Source organism: Lissotriton helveticus, chromosome 6, assembly GCF_964261635.1.
Source record: "Lissotriton helveticus chromosome 6, aLisHel1.1, whole genome shotgun sequence".
In the NCBI taxonomy this organism is placed as follows: domain Eukaryota; kingdom Metazoa; phylum Chordata; class Amphibia; order Caudata; family Salamandridae; genus Lissotriton; species Lissotriton helveticus.
The window spans coordinates 2,060,665,681-2,060,691,635 of NC_136067.1; the positions used below are offsets into that span (position 1 = coordinate 2,060,665,681).

Genomic DNA, 25,955 nt, shown 5'->3' on the forward strand with positions numbered 1-25,955 from the left:
CTCCAGGTTCAAATTAATATTGTTGCAGGGTTTCTGTACTCACACAGAACTGTGCACAGAGGAGTGGAACCTCGGCAAATTAGGGTGTCCCAAAACTTACCTTAGCAACCAACTCACCCCTTACCGAGCTAGCTACAGTGTCTCATTGGACATATCAAACTCCCAATGTTTAGACAAACCAGAACATGAACTTACAGTACCTCAGGGTACGTGGGACTCATGAACACTCTTTCGTTATATTATCATTACAAACCAGAACATGGAGTAAAGAAGACACATGTGCATTTGAAATGTTTATTTACTAATGCCGTCTTCTCAGGCGCAGTATCTTAGATAATACAAGTATACTTATTATCAGTATCAAAATTATCAGCATAGTTACTAAGACATAAAAAGCGAATGGTGACAGCATGTTAACATGCTGTAATGAATAAGAGTTAACAACACTTATATCTCACCCTCCCTAACACATATATTATATTATTAGCTAAGAAGGTCTCTTTGGGTTGTTTTAGGGCGGGCCCATACCTTAGTGTCCTAGCATGAAGGAATCACATCAGAATACACCAGCTCTCTCTGCATGTGCACCGCATCAAGTGTGTTAACAATTCTCGTGCAAAGCAATATCAATCCCGCCTCAAGCCCAAGTTGGCAAAGGCTGCACTTGTGTTATGACTATGAAGGCGTGGAGATCAGACCTCATAACAATTCCATATCGTGTTGCTCCTGAAACTTCAGCACTCTCCGTGCAGACATGGTTTATTAAACAAAACTGATATCAGAGCAATAACATATTATTCTCACATACACCACGGCAAACCACTAGGTTGAAAGCTAAGTCAACAATTAAGGGTCGTGTGCAGAAGTTGCAAGAAAGGAAAAATGGCGTTTAAATCTCAAATGTACCTATGCTAACTTAACACGATATAAGGATATATAGGAGCTATACAACACCCCCCCATGATCCGAGAACGGACTAAATAAGATAACAGAAGTGCCATCACATGAGAGCAGAATCCAATTTTAAACGAGCATGAATAAAAATTCAATTATAAAAACTAATGCTAAAAAATAGCCCACAAGTATAATGTGGCTCAAGCCAATAGGCAAGCAAAAATAAAATGTCTTGACCAAAAGTCAATAAAATCAAGGAAATGCTATCAATCAGCATGTCAATTTGAGGCAGTGTCTATGATAAGACTGTATATGAAAAGTAAGCCGCAACAGCCTCCAGGAGGAAGTCACTGTCCTCATCCGAAAACAGTTCAGCCATCCAATTTAAAAGATGAAAGGAACATACGTGATCTTCCAGCACCGGATCCTCTATAACCATCAGAGGACAGCTCGGTGGGTTTTCAAGAAAACTTCGTTCCAAGAAATTTCGCGCTGCCGACAACACATCCCAGGGACCCATTAGTCCATGTGCCACCGCCAAGGCCATAATCCTTTCGTCAGAACAAACCAACTCGTGAGCAATGATAGGACTCATCAGTTGATCAAAATCGACGTCAGAAGATATTGGTCCGCAGAGACACAAATCAATGGCCCAAAGGAAATCACAGGTCAGGCAGCGAAATACAGGCTGGACACAGGTGAAATAGGAGAACCGAAAAGATAATCCAAACGCCGTGCTTAGAGTCGCCAACGGCAGTGTGCCATAATAATCAAGCATGCGGTTGCGAAACCGCGTCAGTAGCAGCTGAGCGTGGTCTTGCACAGGAAGGGCATCCATATTTAAAAAGGCAGAAAACCACCAATGCGCCAGCCGCTAATGCAAGTAAAAACGGGAACCCTCCAAATAAGGATGAAAAAATAGAATGGAAGAAGGCAGGGATGACTCCAAAAATCTTCTCAAAGGAAGTCACGAGACCACCGCTAACAACTTTAAAAAAATGTGCTAGGCCCGTTGTGGAGGATGCGTTAAAGATAGAACGGACCATGGCTCCGAAATGCAAAGGCAAATCAGTATTTAAAAGAGCCTGAACCTCCGTACGGGTGTTAGCAATGTGAAGCACGAAAGTTTCACGGGCCGAGCTCAAGGCCACCTCTTTCTGGGACAATAGAGCTCTTATTCTAGCCATGCCGCTGAATTCTGCTCCCAAGGTCGGTATCTGTGGCCAAATGGAAGACTCCCTATGTTCACGTGTGGGAGGATAAAGAACATTTCTGCAGCAAATAACTCGCTCACTAACCGTTACTATGAAAGCTATACCTCTAATTAAACCACAACAGTTTTCATTATTGAGCATTAAATAACTACCATTCTCTAACAATTTAAACGTGGGGATGATAGCAGGAACTGGCGTGCCCTGTAAAACGCAAGCCATATTCGGTCGGTCCTTGTTACATGAACCGTGTAACTGTATGTGTCTGCACATTAAAGAATGATCTGGCGTCTCAGTACACTCATCCCCTGTTAGATAAACTTCTTGTTCATCCTTGAAACATCTGTATGTGTATGGGAGTGACCAGACCTCATGAAGAAAACCGCTACCTAAGGGTTCAAAACGACCTATTGGCACATATTTCATACAATTTGAAAACTTATATAAAGCAAAAGGCAGTGTTATTAAACCGTGGATAAGCCACGTAGCAGTAGTGGCTTCTGCCACAGAAAAAGGTAAAGACTCCAATCTTTCAATATGGAGCATAGAAAAGGAAGCATCACGCATTGAAAGCAAGCGTTGTTTGTCTGTCAAATTAAACGGGGAAAATAAAGAGGAAATGTTCATGTATCCCCAGGGAACTTTACCCATTTTCAGAGTCTGAAGTGTCCATGCAAACTGCATGATTGACCGTAATTGATTTTGACCATGGTATAATACTGACACTTCATCATGCACAATATCAACAACAGACGACACAATATTATCTAATGTGTAAATTCTAGAGGAAAGCACGTTAATGCTATTGTCAACAACTGCAAGCACTTTCTCAAGATTCGCCTGATCAATAGCCCTAAGGCGTGAAGCGGCCTCAATCTGTGAGAGTTTCCAAATTTCATTGTAAACCCCATATAACCACCTTTTCGACCTGCCACTAGCTGGGCCTTTAATGAAATCATTCAAATCCACGTCTGCATTCAGTTTGGAAAGGTGATACTTAACCGCAGGTAAAGTTGAATGTTTCAGCCAAGCTTGACACAACTTGCCCACAGAGTAAGAGGTGACAGTATGACTCAAATCAAACCGGGGATCAGATCTAACAGTCTTAAAACCGTCAGATATATTCAAAAATCTTTTTTGGCAAGAATCAGCACTACGGTGCCAAAGCAGCCAACCCCTGGGATTCATACTGGAAATGTTAAAGGAGGAATTAAGAAGCAGAGCCTGTATATCTTTAATGGACAATTGAGTAAAATTACTCCAACTCTCATATTCCTCCAACTCCGGGAAAGACGGGGTGTTTAACCTTTTAGATGTAGCCAATCCAAAGCATGTGGTCTGGGAAATGGTTTCATTTAAAAACAACATATGATTTGGGATGAGACATGCACGGTGCAAAGCCTCAGTGCCTTGTACCTGCCAGGCCCTTGAACCCCAAACTGATTTAAGGTCTATTGTTTCCTTCCATAACTCATAGCCCCCAGTAACTAATTGATCTAGGAAGGCCTTCGAGTACAACAATTTTGTATCGGTAAGTCTAACCTTGGACAGTGGCTGTTTGTGAAATTTAAAATAAAAGGACTCGGGATTGGACTGGTTAAAGTCAGTGAAATAAGTATACTTTTTAAGAAACGTTTCTGAACTCCCTTGTGTAGGAGCTGGGCAATGTTCCCACTGAGTAAAATTAACAGCCTCCCTTCGGGAAGATGTTTTGTGTAAGAAGTGATTGCCATAATGTTGGTAACAGAACAATTCACCATAATTAGCAGATTCTAAATATAAATCCTCAGCATCAAAAGCAGCATAGTATTTCAAATCAGAAAACAAACTTTCCACAGCATTAACATCCCAATCATCAGAACGAATGTTTTGTTTCACCACATCCCCCATATTAACTCTTAGTACATTAGGAACATTAACGACTTCCGTTGGGCCATGAATCTGAAAACGAACTGCATCCCACGCGATTCCATCCAGAACAGGCCATGCTGTGATGTTAACCAAAGTCAAGTCTCTTTTTAATCTGTGTGTAGAATGTGAAGAGGAAAGTGGGGCCAATGTTCCATTTAAATGAGTAATGCAAGTTCTCTCCTCGACATAGTGTCCATTCATAATCCGAAAAAAATAAAACACAAAACCAATTGACATAAAAAGGTAAACCGAAAAAAGGACCAGCCAAATGTATATCCAAGGAGGAATCAAAAAATGTTTTTTAAACAGGCTAGCATATACCGCAATTTGAGAGGGTTTTTTCGAGGCAAGGGAAGCAGAGTCAAATGAAAATCTGGATTCCGTGGCTAAACGAGCTTGCAGGTCAGGCATGGACAAATCAGTGGGGTATGTATAGTCTGTCTCATTAATGTTAGTTCCGGGTAAATTATTTAATAATGGACTGGAAACAGCAGGTAATTCGATGGCCACTTCAGGTTCAATATTAGAGGCAGTGGGCATAATTGAATTTCTCACAATGGAAGGATAGGAAACAGCCGGTGTCATGCTAAGAAGAATCGGCCACTCTGTGTATCTTGACATTGTCAATAGAAATAAACCTGTTTTCCTTACGACCTGGAAGTGGTGGTAAAATGACTGTTCTTGTGCCCTTCACTCCAAGCACTGGGACTGGAGCTCGATAGGAGGGACCAAACTCTTTCTTGTTGTCGATCTTCTCTCGAACCAGTTCTCCAACTTGGGGTAGCCAGCCAACTACCGGGATCTGCAACGCATCATCCGAAGTGGAGGGCAAATGTTCCTTTGCAAGACTGTCTCTGGTCTTTTGTAGATTCTGTAAAACATTGCAATGTTCATCTGCGTCAAAGGAAGTGGCGCGAACCACAGAGTCTAGACCGTCAAGGTCAGGGACGTACATCTTGATGCCAAAGAGCATTTCGTATGGGGTCCGCCCACCCAGAGACCTTCTAGGGAGATTATTAAGAGCACGCTGCACGCCATAGAGGTGAGCCAGCCAGTTTCTGCCAGTGCCTATAACTCGGGCTGTCAAAGATTGCTTTAAATCACGGTTCATTCGTTCAACTACACTATTACCCTCAGGTCTGTAGGGTGACGAAAACTTGACTTGGACCCCCATCGAAATCATGGCATCCTTATACGCCTTAGAGGCGAAAGCCGGACCCTGATCCGAATGGAAGGTACCACAGGCAAAAATCCCTATAAAGATACGCAAATCTCTAATGACAGTCCGTGAATCAGCGCTGCGATGTGGCCATACCCACACAAAGCGTGTGCATGAGTCAACTGCTACTAAGATGTATTTATACGCAGTATCAGATGAAAATGGACCGCAGTGATCTAAATAAACACAGCCTAGCGGTTTATTAGAAATGTACAACTGAGTCTGAGGCGGACGCGTAGCAGTTGAAGGTTTAATCTGCTGGCATATGTCACAAAGAAGGACATAATCACGCGTCTGTTTGTACAGTCCCCGCCACCAGAAACGTAATTGTAATTGAGTTACAGTGGCCGAGACGCCCGCATGCGCAGACGCCACACCTTCATGAGCCGCTGTAATCAAGTCTGCTCTGCGATCCGAGTTGGGAATCAGCCGTTCCCCAACATCAGGAATTGTCACAAAAGGAACCTTTTCGGGACTTAAGTGGTATTTATACTTCGAAGGGAATCCCGCAGGATGTTTACTTCCCTTCTCAGAGGCAGCAATCGCTGCCAAGATGTCGCTATCAATCTTGGTTTTAGACCTAGTAACTGCTGCAACTAAGTATGTAGATACTGCTGATTTCGCCGCTTCATCAGCAAGCGAGTTGCCAACAGCGTGAACTCCCACGCGCTGATGACCGAGAGTATGAATCACATAAACGAGTGGCAACATAGCCTTAAGCTCCGCCACTCGAACCCAGATCATTTTATGTTTTATTGTGCTACCCTTGGAATCATGAAAATCATTTTGAATCCAAAAGAACAAGTTTTCATTGTAAGACTGGACACAGTAGTAAGAATCACTTACAATTAGAGTAGTAACACTTGGATCTGCGTACTCCAAAGCTAGTAAGAGAGCACGAAGCTCTGCCAATTGTGCGGTGCAATCTCCCAGGGGCAACGTGTGTACCTCCCTGGAAATGAACTCATCATTCAACATAGCACCGACCACAATGGCGCATGCGGAAACGTAGGCATGTTTAGAGCCATGCGCAACCTGCGCCGACCCATCAGTGTAAATGATGCAATGGAAGTCCTCCAAAGGTCGCATCGCCAGAGGAGCAGGATGAACGAATTCATACTGCAAGTACTCCTGCGACCGTAAGGAAGCGTCAAAAATAAACATGACATCCGTGGATGACAATGACGCAGCCCACTGAATCCACCGAGGGTGCAAAGCCTTTGAATTCGGTACACTGGCTTTCGTGACTGCCTCCAAGTGAGGACAGGGTGTTACCACTAGCATGCGTTTCCCCTGAGACAGTGCTCGTTCCTTTAGAATAGCCATCTGTACAGCAGTCAAAACCTTTTCCACTGTGGGAAACCGCATCTCAGCCGAAGTGTACAAGTGTGACTTGTAAGCAATAGGTACTGTGTCACCTTCATTAAAAGTGAGGTATGTGAAACCCACCGTCCCGGGAATTATTCTTATTACCAGGTTGGTGTGGTTATCACGAGTCAGTAAATATTTAGAAGCGAGCAGATCAGCCTGCAAGGATAGCAAAATGGCTGAATGCTCAGGCAGCCAGCATGATTTTGAGAAAGTTGGTTGTATCAAAGCATACAAAGGCTTGATACGCTGGGCATATTCCGGAATGTAAGTTCTGCCGAAATTCAAAAAGCCCAGTAAAGATTGTAATTTTTTCAGTGTTGTTGGAGCGCGCAATTGTGCGCACTTCTCTAAGAAGTGAGGAGCCAAACCTCTACCTTCATTGTTGAGCTCATAGCCCAAAAACAACACTGTGTGTTCTGCAATGTGCGATTTTGCAAAATTAAATTTGTAACCCATGTCTGCAAAGGTACAAATTATGGAATTCACTCGACACAGATGCATCCAAATTTCGTCGTCTGTGAGATAAATATCATCCACATAAGAACATGCATCCGGATCGATTCCCTCCAATAGTGTGACTATTCTGGAGGTGAAGACCCCAGGACTATTTTTGTAGCCCATTGGGAGTCGCCGGAAGCATTTTTGCACACCAGCGGACGTAAAACTTGTCCATTGGGAGCTAAAGCCATCCAGTCTGTGGGCATAAAAACCATTGGAAATGTCAAGCGTTGTCTTGAAACGCTTACGCACTAGACTATCCACTAGGGCAGAGCCGTGAGTATTCTGTACTGCACAGTTACGGCAATGCGAGTTCAAATGCCGGTAATCCAATACCAAACGATATGACCCGTCAGGTTTGGTCACAGTAAAAAAGGGGATTATTCATTGGTGACACACACGTTTCAATAACTCCCTGATATTCCAATTGTTCAAGGATTTCTGCGACGGCCGCTTTAGCTTCACGCCGTATGGGATATTGAGGCTGAGGCTGCGGCTCAGACCGCAAAGGAATTTCGTGGCATGGGGACAATTTGTCCCAACCACATTGGTTGCGGTAGAGAGCCGGTGCTAGAGCACGAGCCCACTCTTCTGCAAAATGCTGCGCATGCTCAGTTGAGACAGTGTGCGCGAAACTGGGAAGGATTACCTCCTCCCCTCGCGGCGCTGCGAGCACAAAAGGTGGGGGCCAGTCAGCCTCGGAAAGCAAAATGTCGTACGTAGACGAAAGGTTCTCCCAAAATACCCCTCTGACAGTACGCTGTATGTCACCTTCAATTAACAGGACAATTTCAAAAAGTCTTTCAGGGGGAGCCAATCTCGTATCGGCTGTTTCTATAACAACAAAAACTTCAGTCGCTGTCACCCTCAGTAGTGGACGGAGCGCCTCTCTGACTATGGTAATCTCCGCCGCGCTGTCCAGCAAGGTCAGAGCCCACGTCAAATTCCGAAGCCGCGTTCTCACTATCTGTGGCATATCTATGCGCTGTTAAGGCCGCGACTTTCTTCTTCGCAAACTGCGGACGCTTAGGCGTAGAATCCTCCTGCTTCACTGCGCCGTCTGTCTGGCGGGACTGACCACGTCCTTGCTGGCCACCACGTCCACGTCCACCCCCTCCTCCACCACCGGTCTTCTGGGCCGATGTTTCCTGAAAGGAACGAGGAGAGCGTTGATCAGAACCCTGAAAACGATCAGGTGATTTAATCATCGCGCGATCGCGCAAATCATAAACTCTGTCTGCCGGCGCAGGAGCTTGTATTGCAGGAACAGGATCCAGAGTTTGCCTAGTCTGCTTCCCCTGTGTCTGTTTTTTAGGCCAATTCTGTTTTTTGGACTTGGGCTGGACATCTGTCACTGCAGATTGTCCCTGAGGTTGTTTTTTATCCTTCACTGGAAAATATTTCAGACCTCTACTAGTGCGGCCAATTGTCTTATAAGCGGCCACCACAATCTTTGCTAACTGGCGGGGTTTGTCGGCATCGGGCAGAGCAGCCAAAGCATTCGACACCTGAAAGTTAACTGCATCTCCTTTAACATTGGAGAGAATGAGATCACTTACAATCTCAAACGAACCACACAGGCGCATACCCAATTCAACCGCTGCCTCTGGACCGTGATCATTCTGAACACGTCTAATTATTTCAGGCAGAGCATTCATAGACGGGGTGCCGAAGCACCTCGTATAAACTGCCGCAAAAGTTTTTCCCCAGCTTTCACAGTCAGCAAGTTCAGGAGTAATATCCTTCGGTAGAGTAATCGTTAACATTCTATGTTTATCAGCTGGAGTAGAATTCGGAAAAACCGCCTCCAGTTGATCAAACTTCTCTGCTAGCCAGAATGGGAAGTCATCGTTGTCAACAGGACGCGCACCAAAAACCGAATTAACCATCACTGGATTGAGACGCATTCCGCCTCGTTCCATGGGAGCGGCCGCACCCCCCTGGGGACCACCAGGAAGATGACGACCGATGTATTGCACTAAAGCACGAATCACGGAAATGGAAACTACATGTAGCCTGCGAATTTCTGCCAGGGTACAAGCCCCGTGATTCGGGTGCGGGGTAAAGCCACCCAACGCAGGCCAATTTGTACCTGGAATTGAGAGTGGACCTAACCTCGCAGGGGACAAAGAGTGGGGGAGGGCGCCATCAAACCAAACTCGATGCTGCCAATGATCAATAGGTATTTCCAATGCCCTGTACGGCGTATATTCAGCTGGGACATCCGAGGCGGTGTAGGAGTGGAACAAACCAGAATTAGCGTCCACAGCCGGAAACGTAACCCAAGAGTAAAACAACTCGTAAGGAAACGCCGGATCTGCACATACCACGAAAATCACAGCCATCCCATCTACTGGGACCTGGTACGTCTGAAGATGGTTGCGTACCGCTACGCGACTATGCTGCGCAATAGCCACCGCCGCCATGACAACACTGGAAACAAGAACACACAAAGAATACTTTGTAGCACAACTGGGTAGTAATTCAAAGAAACCGTTTAAGAAAGAATCAAGCTTGAATAAAGACCTATTTCAAAAAATAGGTAGGTTTCACCGACACCCCGTTTTCCGGAAACGGATGTGAAGGGGTTAAGGCATGAACGATAAACTACTCGAGTGTCATGATATAAGACCACCGAAACCGTTGGGCGCCATGTTGCAGGGTTTCTGTACTCACACAGAACTGTGCACAGAGGAGTGGAACCTCGGCAAATTAGGGTGTCCCAAAACTTACCTTAGCAACCAACTCACCCCTTACCGAGCTAGCTACAGTGTCTCATTGGACATATCAAACTCCCAATGTTTAGACAAACCAGAACATGAACTTACAGTACCTCAGGGTACGTGGGACTCATGAACACTCTTTCGTTATATTATCATTACAAACCAGAACATGGAGTAAAGAAGACACATGTGCATTTGAAATGTTTATTTACTAATGCCGTCTTCTCAGGCGCAGTATCTTAGATAATACAAGTATACTTATTATCAGTATCAAAATTATCAGCATAGTTACTAAGACATAAAAAGCGAATGGTGACAGCATGTTAACATGCTGTAATGAATAAGAGTTAACAACACTTATATCTCACCCTCCCTAACACATATATTATATTATTAGCTAAGAAGGTCTCTTTGGGTTGTTTTAGGGCGGGCCCATACCTTAGTGTCCTAGCATGAAGGAATCACATCAGCATACACCAGCTCTCTCTGCATGTGCACCGCATCAAGTGTGTTAACAATTCTCGTGCAAAGCAATATCAATCCCGCCTCAAGCCCAAGTTGGCAAAGGCTGCACTTGTGTTATGACTATGAAGGCGTGGAGATCAGACCTCATAACAATTCCATATCGTGTTGCTCCTGAAACTTCAGCACTCTCCGTGCAGACATGGTTTATTAAACAAAACTGATATCAGAGCAATAACATATTATTCTCACATACACCACGGCAAACCACTAGGTTGAAAGCTAAGTCAACAATTAAGGGTCGTGTGCAGAAGTTGCAAGAAAGGAAAAATGGCGTTTAAATCTCAAATGTACCTATGCTAACTTAACACGATATAAGGATATATAGGAGCTATACAACAATATATCAGCAATAAATAAAAAATCTTTAAATGCGAATATAATTGCACAATGAAAATGATCGTCACACTGAGAGTCGACAGTTCTGTACCTGAGAAGAATAGAGAATTCTGTAATTTCTGTTCTCTATTCACTTTACCGACGCGAGGTTCAAAATTAGTAAAAAAAACACGAGAAGGGGCCGGACTGTGTGTACTGTTGATTCCAAGGCAGGCAGGAGTGAGGCGATTTTATTATAAGATGGAAGACAAGTTGTGCAGCTGACAGGGGGTCACCAGCTGATCGCAGGATCATGGATGTGCAGAGATGAACATGGGTGTGTGAAGTTCAGGAACTAGAATCCTCTCTGATCTGAGTATAGCTGTCTAATGTAAGTACCCTGTGCAACTCCCTTATTTATTACCTTATTCCAGAACACAGGCACAGAAAAAGAGACGCATGGATATATTCACGTTAATGTGTCTACCATTTTATACCTCAGTAGAGTCATTACAGAAGGGACCTCTGCACATCAGCCATTGATCTGACCTAAAACAATCCGTCCTCTCTGTCTGACTGGGTGAGGTCTCCTCTGCACACAACGAGCGCGTGCTATCCATATGCTTTAGCATAAAGGGACACAGGTCTCACAGATTCGTTCTCACCAGTGCAGTTATAGGTTTCCAACTGTGCATAAGTAGGTCTTGTCCCTAAAACAGAGGAGCAACCCAGCCCTTACCCCGTACCTGCTCCACGCACTGGTTCTAACGCCGAGAAGCAACCCAGACCTTACCTGCACATGCTCCGCGCACTGGTTCTAATACAGAGAAGCAACCCAGCCCTTCCCCCCACCTGCTCAGCACACTGGTTCCTATGCACAGAAGCAACACAGGCCTTACTCCGCAGCTGCTCCGCACGCTATGTCTAATGAAGAGAAGTAACCCAGTCCTTACCCCGCACCTGCTCCACACACTGGTTCTAATGCAGAGAAACAACCAGCCCTTACCCACACCTGCTCGGTACACTGGTTCTAATGCAGAGAAGCAACCAGCCATTACCCTGCTCCGCGCACAGGTTCTAATGTAGAGAAGCAACCTTGCCCTTACTCCGCACTAGCTCCACACACTGGATTTAATGCAGAGGAGAAACCCAGTCCTTACCCCGCACCTGCTCCACACACTGGTTCTAATGCAGAGAAGCAACCCAGTGCTTACCCCAGCACATGCTCCACGCACTGGTTCTAATGCAGAGAAGCAACCCAGTCCTTACCCCGCACCTGCTCTGCGCACTGGTTCTAACGCCGAGAAGCAACCCAGCCCTTACCAGGCACCTGCTCTGCGTACTGGTTCTAATGCCGAGAAGCAACCCAGCCCTTACCCGCACCTGCTCCATGCACTGGTTCTAATGCAAAAAAGCAACCCAGCCCTTACCCTGCACCTGCTCCGCACAATATTTCTAATGCAGAGATGCAAGCCAGTCCTTACCCCGCACCTGCTTCACCCACTGGTTCTAATGCAGAGAAGCAACCCATCCCTTACCCACACCTGCTCCGAACACTGGTTCTAATGCAGAGAAGCAACCGAATCCTTACCCTTCACCTGCTCGCACACTGTTTCTAATGCAGAGAAGCAACCCAGTCCTTACCACGCACCTGCTCCATGCACTCGTTCTAAAGTAGAGAAGCAACACAGCCCTTACCCGCACCTGCTTTGCCCACTGGTTCTAATGCAGAGAAGCAACCCAGCCCTTACCCGCACCTGCTCCACACACTGGTTCTAATGCGGAGAAGCAACCCAGCCCTTACCCGCACCTGGTCCACGCCCTGGTTCTAATGCAGAGAAGCAACCCAGCGCTTACCCTGCACATGCTCCGCACAATATTTCTAATGCAGAGAAGCAAACCAGTCCTTACCAAGTACCTGCTCCACACACTGGTTCTGATGCAGTGCAGAGAAGCAACCCAGCGCTTAACCTACACATGCTCCGCACAATGTTTCTAATGCAGAGAAGTTAGCCAGTCCTTACCCCACACCTGCTCAACATACTGGTTCTGATGCCAAGAAGCAACCCAGCCCTTTCCCTACACCTGCTCTGCACACATGTTCTAATGCAGAGCAGTAACCCAGCCCTTACCCGCACCTGCTCCGAGCACAGGTTCTAATTAGGAGAGGCAACCCTGCCCTTACCCCGCACCAGCTCCACACACTGGTTCCAATGCAGAGAAGCAACTCAGCCCTTACCCTGCACCTGCTCCGCACAATATTTCTAATGCAGAGAAGCAAGCCAGTCCTTACCCTGAACCTGATCCGCCCACTGGTTCTAATGCAGAGAAGGAACACAGCCCTTACCCCGCACCTGCTCTGCACACTATGTCTAATGCAGAGAAGCAACCCAGCCCTTACCCGTACCTGCTCCACACACTGGTTCTAATGCAGAGAAGCAACCCAGTCCTTACCCCACACCTGCTCCACGCACTGGTTCCAATGGAGAGAAGCGACCCAGCCCTTTCTCCGCCCAAGCTCCGCGCACTGGTTCTAATGCAGAGAAAAAATACCAGCCCTTACCTGCACCTGTTCCATGCACTGGTTCTAATGCAGAGATGCAACCCAGTCCTTACCTCGCACCTGCTTTGTGCACTGTTCCTAATGCAGTGATGCAAGCCAGCTCTTACCCGCACCTGCTCCGTGCACTGGTTCTAATGCAGAGAAGCAACCTAGCCCTTACCCGCACCTGCTCCGGGCACTGGTTCTAATGTAGAGAAGCAACACAGCCCTTACCCGCACCTGCTCCACCCACTGGTCCTAATGCAGAGCATTAACCCAAACCTGCTCCTGCTCCGCACAATATTTCTAATGCAAAGAAGCAAGCCAGTCCTTACCCCGCACCTGCTCCGCACACTGGTTCTGATGCAGATAAGTAACCCAGTTCTTCCCCCGAACCTGCTCCGCGCACTGGTTCTAATGCAGAGAAGCAAGCTAGCCCTCACCGTGCACCTGCTCCACACACAGGTTGTAATGCAGAGAAGCAACCCAGCTCTTACCCACACCTGCTCTGCACACAGGTTCTAATGTAGAGAAGCAACCCTGCCCTTACCCCGCACCTGCACCATGCACTGGTTCTAATGCAGAGAAGCCACCCAGCCCTTACCCTGCACCTGTTCCGCACAATTTTACTAATGCAGAGAACCAAGCCAGTCCTTACCCTGCACCTGCTCCGCACACTGGTTCTAATGCAGAGAAGCAACCTAGCCCTTACCCCGCACATGATCCTCGCTCTGATTCTAATGCAGAGAAGCAACTCTGCCCTTACCCGCACCTGCTCCGTGCACTGCTTCGAATGCATAGAAGCAACCCAGCCCTTACCCGCACCTGCTCCGTGCACTGGTTCTAATGCAGAGAAGCAAGCCAGCCCTTACATGCTCCGTGCACTGGTTCTAATGCAGAGAAGCAACCCAGACCTTACCCCGCACCTGCTCCGCGCACTGGTTCTAATGCAGAGAAGCAACCCAGCCCTTACCCTGCACCTGCTCTACACAATATTTCTAATGCAGAAAAGCAAGCCAGCCCTTACCCTGCACCTGCTCTGTGCACAGGTGATACTGTAGAGAAGGAACCCTGCCCTTACCCCGCACCTTCTCCATGCACTGGTTCTAATGCAGAGAAGCAAACCAGCCCTTACCCCGCACCTGCTCCCTGCACAGGTTCTAATGTAGAGAAGCAACACTGCCCTTACCCCGTACCTGCTCCACACACTGGTTTTAATGCAGAGAAACAACCCAGCCCTTACCCACACCTGCTGCACGCACTGGTTCTAAAGCAGGGAAGCAACCCAGTCCTTACCCCGCACCTGCTCCGTGCACTGGTTCTAAAGCAGAGAAGCAACCCAGTCCTTACCCCGCACCTGCTCCAGGCACTGGTTCTAATGCAGAGAAGCATCCAGGTCCTTACTCACACCTGCTCTGCACACTATTTCTAATGCAGAGAAGCAACCCAGTCATTAACCCGCACCTGCTCCACGCACTGGTTCTAATGCAGAGAAACAACCCAGCCCTTACCCACACCTGCTGCACGCACTGGTTCTAAAGCAGGGAAGCAACCCAGTCCTTACCCCGCACCTGCTCCGTGCACTGGTTCTAAAGCAGAGAAGCAACCCAGTCCTTACCCCGCACCTGCTCCAGGCACTGGTTCTAATGCAGAGAAGCATCCAGGTCCTTACTCACACCTGCTCTGCACACTATTTCTAATGCAGAGAAGCAAGCCAGTCCTTATGCCACACCTGCTCTGCACACTGGTTCTAATGCAGAGAAGCAACCCAGCCCTTACCCTGTACCTGCTCCGCACACAGGTTCTAATGCAGAGAAGCATCCTAGTCCTTACCCTGTACCTGTTCCGCACACAGGTCCCAATGCAGAGAAGCTACCCAGCCCTTTCCCCACCTGCTCGCACACTGGTTCTAATGAAGAGAAGCAATCCAACCCTTACCCCGCACCTGCTCCGCGCACTGGTTCTAATGCAGAGAAGCAACCCAGCCCTAACCCCGCACATGCTCCGCACACTGGTTCTAATGCAGACTAGAGAAGCAACCCAGCCCTTACCCGCACCTGCTCCGTGCACAGGTTCTACTGTAGAGAAGCAACCCTGCCCTTACCCCGCACCTGCTTTACGCACTGGTGCTAATGCAGAGAAGCAAACCAGCCCTTACCCCGCAACTGCTCCCTGCAAAGGTTCTAATGTAGAGAAGCAACCCTGCCCTTACCCGCACCTGCTCCACGCACTGGTTTTTATGCAGAGAAGGAGCCCAGTTCTTACCCCACACCTACTCCACGCACTGGTACTAATGCAGAGAAGCAACCCAGTCTGTCCCCGCACCTGCGCTACACACTGGTACTAATGCAGAGAAGCATCCCAGTCATTAACCCACACCTGCTCCACGCACTGGTTCTAATGCTAAGAAGCAACCCAGCCCTTACCCGGCTCATGTTCCGCACACTGGTTCTAATGCAGAGAAGCAACCCACCCCTTACCTGCACCTGCTCAGTGCACTGGTTCTAATGCAGAGAAGCGAACCAGCCCTTACCCGCACCTGCTCCGTGCACTGGTTCTGATGCAGAGAAACAACCCAGCCCTTACCCACACCTGCTGCACGCACTGGTTCTAACGCAGAGAAGCAACCCAGTCCTTACCCCGCACCTGCTCCGTGCACTGGTTTTAATGCAGAAAAGCAACCCAGCCCTTACCCGCACCTGCTCCTGGCACTGGTTCTAATGCAGAGAAGCAACCATGTCCTTACTCGCACCTGCTCTGCACACTACTTCTCATGCAGAGAAGCAAGCCAGTCCTTATGCCACACCTGCATTGCAAACTGGTTCTAATGCAGAGAAGCAACTCAACCCTTACCCACACCTGCTCCGGGCACTGGTTCTAATGCAGAGAAGCAACTCAGCCCTTACAAGCACCTTCTCCACGCACTGGTTCTAATGCAGAGAAGCATCCAGGACCTTACTCGCACCTGCTCTGCACACTGGTTTTAATGCAGAGACGCAACCCAGCCCTTACCCTGCACCTGCTCCGCACACAGGTTCTAATGCAGAGAAGCATCCTAGTCCTTACCCTGCACCTTCTCCGCACACAGGTTCTAATGCAGAGAAGCAACCCAGCCCTTACCCGCACCTGCTCCGGGCACTGGTTCTAATGCAGAGAAGCAAACCAGCCCTTACCCCGCACATGCTCCGCACACTTGTTCTAATGCAGAGAAGCAACCCAGCCCTTACCTGCACCTGCTCCGCACACAGGTTCTAATGCAGAGAAGCTACCCAGCCCTTCCCCCACCTGCTCGCAGACTGGTTCTAATGCAGAGAAGCAATCCAACCCTTACCCCGCACCTGCTCCGCGCACTGGTTCTAATGCGGAGGTGCAACCCAGCCCTTACCCCGCACATGCTCTGCACACTGGTTCTAATGCAGAGCAGCAACCCAACCCTTACCTGCACCTGCTCCGTGCACTGGTTATAATGCAGGGAAGCAACCCAGACCTTACCCCGCACCTGCTCCGCGCACTGGTTCTAATGCAGAGAAGCAACCCAGACCTTACCCCGCACCTGCTCCGCGCACTGGTTCTAATGCAGAGAAGCAACCCAGCCCTTACCCTGCACCTGCTCTACACAATATTTCTAATGCAGAGAAGCAAGCCAGCCCTTACCCTGCACCTGCTCTGTGCACAGGTGATACTGTAGAGAAGGAACCCTGCCCTTACCCCGCACCTTCTCCATGCACTGGTTTTAATGCAGAGAAGCAAACCAGCCCTTACCCCACACCTGCTCCCTGCACAGGTTCTAATGTAGAGAAGCAACACTGCCCTTACCCCGTACCTGCTCCACACACTGGTTTTAATGCAGAAAACAACCCAGCCCTTACCCACACCTGCTGCACGCACTGGTTCTAAAGCAGAGAAGCAACCCAGTCATTAACCCGAACCTGCTCCACGCACTGGTTCTAATGCAGAGAAACAACCCAGCCCTTACCCACACCTGCTGCACGCACTGGTTCTAAAGCAGAGAAGCAACCCAGTCCTTACCCCGCACCTGCTCCGTGCACTGGTTCTAAAGCAGAGAAGCAACCCAGTCCTTACCCCACACCTGCTCCAGGCACTGGTTCTAATGCAGAGAAGCATCCAGGTCCTTACTCGCACCTGCTCTGCACACTATTTCTAATGCAGAGAAGCAAGCCAGTCCTTATGCCACACCTGCTCTGCACACTGGTTCTAATGCAGAGAAGCAACCCAGCCCTAACCCTGTACCTGCTCCGCACACAGGTTCTAATGCAGAGAAGCATCCTAGTCCTTACCCTGTACCTGTTCCGCACACAGGTCCCAATGCAGAGAAGCTACCCAGCCCTTTCCCCCACCTGCTCGCACACTGGTTCTAATGAAGAGAAGCAATCCAACCCTTACCCCGCACCTGCTCCGCACACTGGTTCTAATGCAGACTAGAGAAGCAACCCAGCCCTTACCCGCACCTGCTCCGTGCACAGGTTCTACTGTAGAGAAGCAACCCTGCCCTTACCCCGCACCTGCTTCACGCACTGGTGCTAATGCAGAGAAGCAAACCAGCCCTTACCCCGCAACTGCTCCCTGCACAGGTTCTAATGTAGGGAAGCAACCCTGCCCTTACCCGCACCTGCTCCACGCACTGGTTTTTATGCAGAGAAGGAACCCAGTTCTTACCCCGCACCTACTCCACGCACTGGTACTAATGCAGAGAAGCAACCCAGTCTGTCCCAGCACCTGCGCTACACACTGGTACTAATGCAGAGAAGCATCCCAGTCATTAACCCGCACCTGCTCCACGCACTGGTTCTAATGCTGAGAAGCAACCCAGCCCTTACCCGGCTCATGTTCCGCACACTGGTTCTAATGCAGAGAAGCAACCCACCCCTTACCTGCACCTGCTCAGTGCACTGGTTCTAATGCAGAGAAGCGAACCAGCCCTTACCCGCACCTGCTCCGTGCACTGGTTCTAATGCAGAGAAACAACCCAGCCCTTACCCACACCTGCTGCACGCACTGGTTCTAACGCAGAGAAGCAACCCAGTAATTACCCCACACCTGCTCCGTGCACTGGTTTTAATGCAGAAAAGCAACCCAGCCCTTACCCGCACCTGCTCCTGGCACTGGTTCTAATGCAGAGAAGCAACCATGTCCTTACTCGCACCTGCTCTGCACAATACTTCTCATGCAGAGAAGCAAGCCAGTCCTTATGCCACACCTGCATTGCAAACTGGTTCTAATGCAGAGAAGCAACTCAACCCTTACCCACACCTGCTCCGGGCACTGGTTCTAATGCAGAGAAGCAACTCAGCCCTTACAAGCACCTGCTCCACGCACTGGTTCTAATGCAGAGAAGCATCCAGGACCTTACTCGCACCTGCTCTTCACACTGGTTTTAATGCAGAGACGCAACCCAGCCCTTACCCTGCACCTGCTCCGCACACAGGTTCTAATGCAGAGAAGCATCCTAGTCCTTACCCTGCACCTTCTCCGCACACAGGTTCTAATGCAGAGAAGCAACCCAGCCCTTACCCGCACCTGCTCCGGGCACTGGTTCTAATGCAGAGAAGCAAACCAGCCCTTACCCCGCACATGCTCCGCACACTTGTTCTAATGCAGAGAAGCAACCCAGCCCTTCCCCCACCTGCTCGCAGACTGGTTCTAATGCAGAGAAGCAATCCAACCCTTACCCCGCACCTGCTCCGCGCACTGGTTGTAATGCGGAGGAGCAACCCAGCCCTTACCCCGCACATGCTCTGCACACTGGTTCTAATGCAGAGCAGCAACCCAACCCTTACCTGCACCTGCTCCATGCACTGGTTCTAATGCAGGGAAGCAAACCAGCCCTTACCCTCTCCTGCTCCACGCACTGGTTCTAATGCAGAGAAGCAACCCAGCCCTTACTTGCACCTGCTCTGCACACTGGTTCTAATGCAGAGAAGCATCCTAGTCCTTACCCTGCACCTTCTCCTCACACAGGTTCTAATGCAGAGAAGTAAGAAACAGATTGATTCCCTTGGGTAATGTGCACAGAAAGCTAAAACATTAGCTATAACAAAGTGAAATTTTGCTCCTCAAATTAAGAATATAAACAACATTCAAAGTACATAACAATTTATTGAGATATTAAAAAAGCTTACAATACATTTATAAAATAGTATAAACACACAATTAAAAACAGATATATCTTTTTGTGACCTGCACAAAAATATAGGACAGACAAAACTAAAATGTAAATCATAAAATTTGAAAGTTTTACAAGGCATACATTCACAGAAAAAGTTTCAAACTGCCCTGGTGTTATAACCTCACAATCTTATATGCATCAGGGAGGAACAACATGAATTGTACTTAAGCTTGCGTCCAATGCAGAGAAGCAACCCAGCACTTACCCACACCTGCTCGGTACACTGGTTCTAATGCAAAGAAGCAACCTTGCCCTTACCCCGCACCTGCTCCACACACTGGATTTAATGCAGAGGAGAAACCCAGTCCTTACCCCGCACCAGATCCACGCACTGGTTCTAATGCAGAGAAGAAAGCCAGTCCTTACCCCGCTCATGCTCCGCACACTGGTTCTAATGCAGGGAAGCAACCCAGCCCTTACAAGCACCTGCTCCATGCACTCGTTCTAATGCAGAGAAGCATCCAGGTCCTTACACGCACCTGCTCTGCACACTATTTCTAATGCGGAGAAGCAAGCCAGTCCTTATGCCACACCTACTCTGCACACTGGTTCTAATGCAGAGAAGCAACCCAGCCTTACCCTGCACATGCTCCGCACACTGGTTCTAATGTAGAGAAGCAACCCAGCCGTTACCCGCTCCTGCTCCGTGGACTGGTTCTAATGCAGAGAAGCAAACCAGCCCTTCCCTGCACACGCTCCGCGCACTGGTTCTAATGCAGAGAAGCAACCCAGCCCTTACCCGCACCTGCTCCGGGCACTGGTTCTAATGCAGAGAAGCAAACCAGCCCTTACCCCGCACATGCTCCGCACACTTGTTCTAATGCAGAGAAGCAACCCAGCCCTTACCTGCACCTGCTCCGCACACAGGTTCTAATGCAGAGAAGCATCCTAGTCCTTACCCTGAACCTGCTCCGCACACAGGTTCTAATGCAGAGACGCTACCCAGCCCTTCCCCCACCTGCTCGCAGACTGGTTCTAATGCAGAGAAGCAATCCAACCCTTACCCCGCACCTGCTCCGCGCACTGGTTCTAATGCAGAGAAGCAACCCAGCCCTTACCCCGCACATGCTCTGCTCACTGGTTCTAATGCAGAGAAGCAACCCAACCCTTACCTGCACCTGCTCCGTGCACTGGTTCTAATGCAGGGAAGCAAACCAGCCCTTACCCGCTCCTGCTCCACGCACTGGTTCTAATGCAGAGAAGCAACCCAGCCCTTACTCGGCTCATGCTCCGCACACTGGTTCTAATGCAGAGAAGCAACCCAGCCCTTAACTGCACCTGCTCTGTGCACTGGTTCTAATGCAGAGAAACAACCCAGCCCTTACCCACACCTACTGCACGCACTGGTTCTAACGCAGAGAAGCAACCCAGTCCTTACCCAGCACCTACACCGTGCACTGGTTCTAATGCAGAAACGCAACCCAGCCCTTACCCGCACCTGCTCCGGGCACTGGTTCTAATGCAGAGAAGCAACTCAGCCCTTACAAGCCCCTGCTCCACGCACTGGTTCTAATGCAGAGTGTAGGAGAGTAGGGTCTGCTATCCTATGGTCACCCCAAATTTTTGCTTTTTGCTTCACTGGTTTATGACTTAATGTGGCTGTGGGCCTGCTAATCAGACCCACAGCCTGCTGTTCTCTCTCTAAATTGTTACCCATGTACTTTAGGTGCATAACGAAATTGGAACTGGTTCACCTTATTGGCCCCTGTAACAGTGTACCCAGGTACCCAGGGCATAGGTGCTTCCAAGGCCTACCAGGGGCTGCAGCATGTATTGTGCCACCCCTGGCCTGGCCTCCATATTTGACACAACTGGCTGATCACTCAGCTGGGGTAAGTCGGTGTAACCACCCCTTACATAGGTGTAGTATGCCTATACCTAACCTAAAATGGACACATATGTTCCTATCAGTCACTCCTATGGAAGGCCTCATCAATCCTGGTGCCAGAGTGCTTGGAAATATGTAAGATGGTGCTCTGGCATGAGCTGAGCCTGTCTGCAGCTTTCGGAACCATGTCCTTTAGCTGTTTCATGATATTGCCATACCATATACTCTTAAGTGCATTATGAACCTCGCGGTTAAATGCTATCTTGGGTTTGGCTTTATCAAAACATGTCGAGTAAGGTGTCATACGAATTGGAATACTACCTCCTCGCCAGTTCTGGCGACGGGGGTAGCATTCCACCCTTCTAGAGGGGCACGACATGTACCTAGCCTGAACCCCGGTTAAAGTTAAACAGAGCCTTAGCATCCCAAAATGGATGCTGCCACCACAGACACAAGTCTGACCTCCTGCTGCTGGGAGTCCTTCCAGCGAGGGCAGCTTGGACAAAGGGTTTCCTGCCTGGGGAGGTGTTAGTACCACTCCAGACAGGATTTTGTGTATTGGGTAGGACAGGGCTGAATAGAATCAGACATGCCTGGGGCACACAAGGTGTCCCTGTGCATAGGCCAGTTCAAACGGGTGCTGGGGCTTTCCAGCCCCAGTCCTGGCGCGAAACTGGACAAAGGAAAGGGGGTGTAACCACCCCCCTTCCTGGTCCCACCCAGAGGAGGGACCTAGTAGGTGATCCGGCCCCCCAGATTCGAATAAGAGTGGGAGCTGTGTCCTGAGACTTCAGATCATCCTGGATCAACTTGAAATACAGAAGAAGACTGGACTTCGACATTCTGCTGCACAGAAGACGGAAGAGAATCTCCCTTGTGGCCAAGGAATGACCACCCTGTGAACACAGGCACCAACCAGCAACTCGACATCTGCTTTGCCACCGCCTCCCGCCGGAGCCCGAGCCCAGAGCCTGACAAGACCCAGACTCCCAGACTTCTCACCGCCCGATCCACAGTCCCTGCAAAGAAGGGACCCGTGGAGGCACCGAGAGACGTGGGACCGGACATCTTGGAAGACCCCCGAAACGCTGACTGCGCAGCATCAGAGGCACCCTCGATGCTGTGCTTTAAGGTTTGAGAAGCCCTAACCTCGAGCAGCCTTTGCACCAAAGATCAGCCCCCCAGCATCTCCACGATCTGCGTGGGGCCCTTTTGCACTGTGCCACTCAACGCGCCATCCCGGCCACTTGCCACATGGCTAGCGGCCATCTTGGCGACGAAACCTACAACTTTCACTGCGGGTCTGGTTGCTCCAGACTTGCCCTTGCTCCTGTAAAAAGGAGTACCTGCTCTGACCTTGCTGGTCCGAGTGACAAGCCTTTTTCGATTCCTGCGTGGCTTGCATTAGCCAAGGCCTGTTTGCTTCAATCAAGTTGCCGACACCGCCAACAGCGAGAAGCCTGCGTGGGACAGCTCGTGACCGACTCCTGGACGTCTTCGACCCCTCGTGTCCACGTGGCTGCAGAGAGAAGCTACACCTCGACGCCTGTTTGCACCCAACATCGCCTGGTTCCACTCTGGTTCCACGGTAGTCACTGGCTAGTGACTTTGAACATTGTCCCCTCTGCTTTCAGGTCTTCACCTCTTCAGATCCACCCTTGGATCCACCGGAACTCTTCACATCGAGCCGCCTGCAGCATCTTCAGCTCCAAGCACCATCGACCTGCGTGACGAAACCCGACACTACTTCGACCCTATGCACCCGCTTCCTGTGGGTGAGGTAACTCAGCTCCGCCGGTGTTCCCACACTGGTACACACCTCTAGGGCCTGTGTCTAAAGTTTCAGCTTTCTAGGTCACTCGGAAGGTTCCTTTCTAACTAACTTTGTACTTTTTACGCACCATAGACTTTGCATTGGTGAGTGCGTGCACTTTAAACACTGCACCCGAGTCCCGCGGGCCTTTCCCGACTTCTTCACTGTTAGTCCCGAACAGCTCCAGCGATTCCCCAGGCCCTAGGCCTCTTCACATTCCCCATAGTGGTTCTTATACCACTATTTTAGTATATGGTTTAGGTGGCCCCTAGGGCTCATCCATATTGTGCAACTTTTGTGTATTTAAACTGTGTTTTGTTTTAACGCATTTGCTTCTGTGCTCATAAAGAGTATCAGGGATAATTGTAGTAATAAATCCATATATATTTTTGTTAGACGGGGACCCTGAGGGTCGGCCGGACACTGAGGGAGAGATCCCCGAGGGGGACCGTCTCCGGCGATCGTACAGACAAGTTACCTCCCTCCCCACAAACAGGCACCACACCAAGTCGAGTTCAATGCTTTATATAAGGTTCGTAAAGCAAGGATATTAGCGATACAGGATATCTCGGACCCGGGGGTCCTCTCACTTCTAGTCTCTGTAGGGAAAAGGGGGTAGCGGGACAGTCTTGGTACCGGATCGGTACAGGTGGTGGTAAGAGGCGAGCTCACAATCCTCGAGCTGGAGTGTCTGTGGATCGGGCCGCGGCAGCGCCAGCAGGCCAAGATGGTAGTCTCACAAAGCAGAGGGCCGCGGCAGCGCCAGCAGGCCAAGTCGATGGTTTCTCGAGGCAGAGGGCCGCGGCAGCGCCAGCAGGCCAGTTACGGATGAGTTCTTCTCGGGTCTCTCGACTCCAGGATACAACTGCCGTCCTGGTCTGGCCCTGCCCCAGTTATAGGTCTGGTCCCCTTTGATGTCCGGACCCTCGCGCCTGGGGGGCCGGGAGGTCCGGGATGAGGGAGTCCAGACACCCAGCAGGGGGGTGGAGCCAGCGCCCAGGGCGGCCTGGGGTGATCGACACCTGGCGGAGGAGAGCCGTTGACGATTCCTTCTCCCATTGACTCGCCAAGTGGTCACTCTGCCTCCTGGGGGGAGGTTGGTGCCTCGATGTCGGGGCCGGCCGGGCCCAGGGTTAGGGTCGAGTGGAGGCCACGCGGCCTCGTGCTGCAGTGCCCCAAGATGGCGGCCGGGTCGATGTCGTGGTGTGGATGGTGACCCGGGACAGCTGGGTCCGGCGCTGGTGTCTTGTAGTGGAGGGATTGCAGGGTACTTCGGGTGGTCGGTGGGGGACTCTGGCTGGGGATGCAGGAAGAGCCAGGGTCCCGGTCCCATTGCGGGGAGGGGGGCAGCCCGATCATGCGGCCTGTCCAACATGCGTCCCCCCCAGCTGAAGGCGGGGAGAGTCAGCCATCTTCCTGGGGACTCTCCTCGCTGAGGCGGAAAAAGCGTGACAGGCCGTCGGCGTTGGCGTGGTCCTGGCCTGGACGATGTTCCACCGTGAAGTCCATCCCCTGCAGGGAGATGGACCAGCGCAACAGCTTCGGGTTCTCCCCCCGCATTTGCATCAGCCATTGCAGGGGTCGATGGTCTGTTTGCACCCGGAAGTGGGTGCCGAAGAGGTATGGCCGGAGCTTCTTGAGTGCCCAGACTACGGCGAAGGCCTCTCTCTCAATGGTGCTCCAGCGTTGTTCTCGGGGCAAGAGGCGTCGGCTGATGAAGACCACCGGATGGTCGACCCCTTCGGCGTTGAGTTGGGAGAGGACGGCCCCCACACCATGATCGGAGGCGTCCGTCTGCACAATGAACTCCCGGCTGTAGTCGGGAGCCTGGAGCACGGGGGCCGTGCACATGGCGGTCTTTAGCTTTTCGAAGGCCGATTGGCAGGCCGGGGTCCAGTTGACGGTTTTGGGGCTCTTTTTGGAGGTGAGCTCTGTGAGGGGCCCCACGATGCTGCCATAGTCCTTCACGAACCGCCGGTAGTATCCGGTGAGCCCCAGAAAGGCCCGGACCTCCGTTTGGATCGTAGGGGGTTGCCAGGCCTGGATGGCAGCAATCTTGAGTTGGAGGGGGGCCACCAGACCGCTTCCCACTTGGTGTCCTAGGTAGGTCACGGACCCTTGGCCAACCTGGCATTTGCTGGCTTTGAGGGTGAGCCCGGCTTGCTGGAGGGCGTGTAGAACCTCCCGCAGGTGGCGGAGGTGGTCGGTCCACTGGTGGCTGTACACAGCAATGTCGTCCAGGTAGGCGGCGCTGAAGTCTTCCAGGCCCGCCAGTACCTGGTTTACCAGCCGTTGGAATGTTGCCGGGGCGTTCTTCATGCCGAAGGGCATGACTTTAAAATGGTAGTGCCCGTCTGGGGTAGAGAAGGCGGATCGTTCTTGGGCCCTAGGGGTGAGGCCGATCTGCCAGTAGCCCGCTGTGAGGTCGAAGATGCTCAGGTAGCGGGCGGCCCCCATCCGGTCAATTAGCTCGTCTGCCCGGGGGATGGGATGAGCGTCGGTCCGGGTAACTGCATTCAGCCCTCGATAGTCCACGCAGAACCGGAGCTCAGGGGCAATGCCCGGGGCAGCTGCCTTGGGAACCAGGACGACTGGGCTCGCCCAGGGACTGTCTGAGGGTTCGATCACTCCTAGGGTCAGCATTTTGGCCACCTCGGTCTGGATGCAGGCTCGTACCCGGTCTGGTACGCGGTACGCTCGGTGTCGAATAGGAGGGCTGTCCCCGGTGTCCACATCGTGGAGGCACCAGGGGGTGACTCCGGGGGTGAGGGAGAACAGAGAGGCGAACTGCCTCAGGAGCGTTTGGCAGTCTTGGCGTTGCTCCGGGGACAGGGCCTCGGAGAGCTGGACCCCTTCCACTGAGCCATCCTGCTCGAGGGCCCTCAGTAAGTCCGGAAGGGGTTCGGAGTCTTCTTCGG

At 50.4% G+C, this 25,955-nt stretch overlaps 1 long non-coding RNA gene across 1 annotated transcript in view; it reads right to left on the reverse strand.

The window, feature by feature from the left end:
* LOC144762023 (uncharacterized) overlaps positions 1-25,955 on the reverse strand; it is a 306,670-nt gene that overhangs the window by 27,073 nt on the left and 253,642 nt on the right. The window lies entirely within an intron of this gene.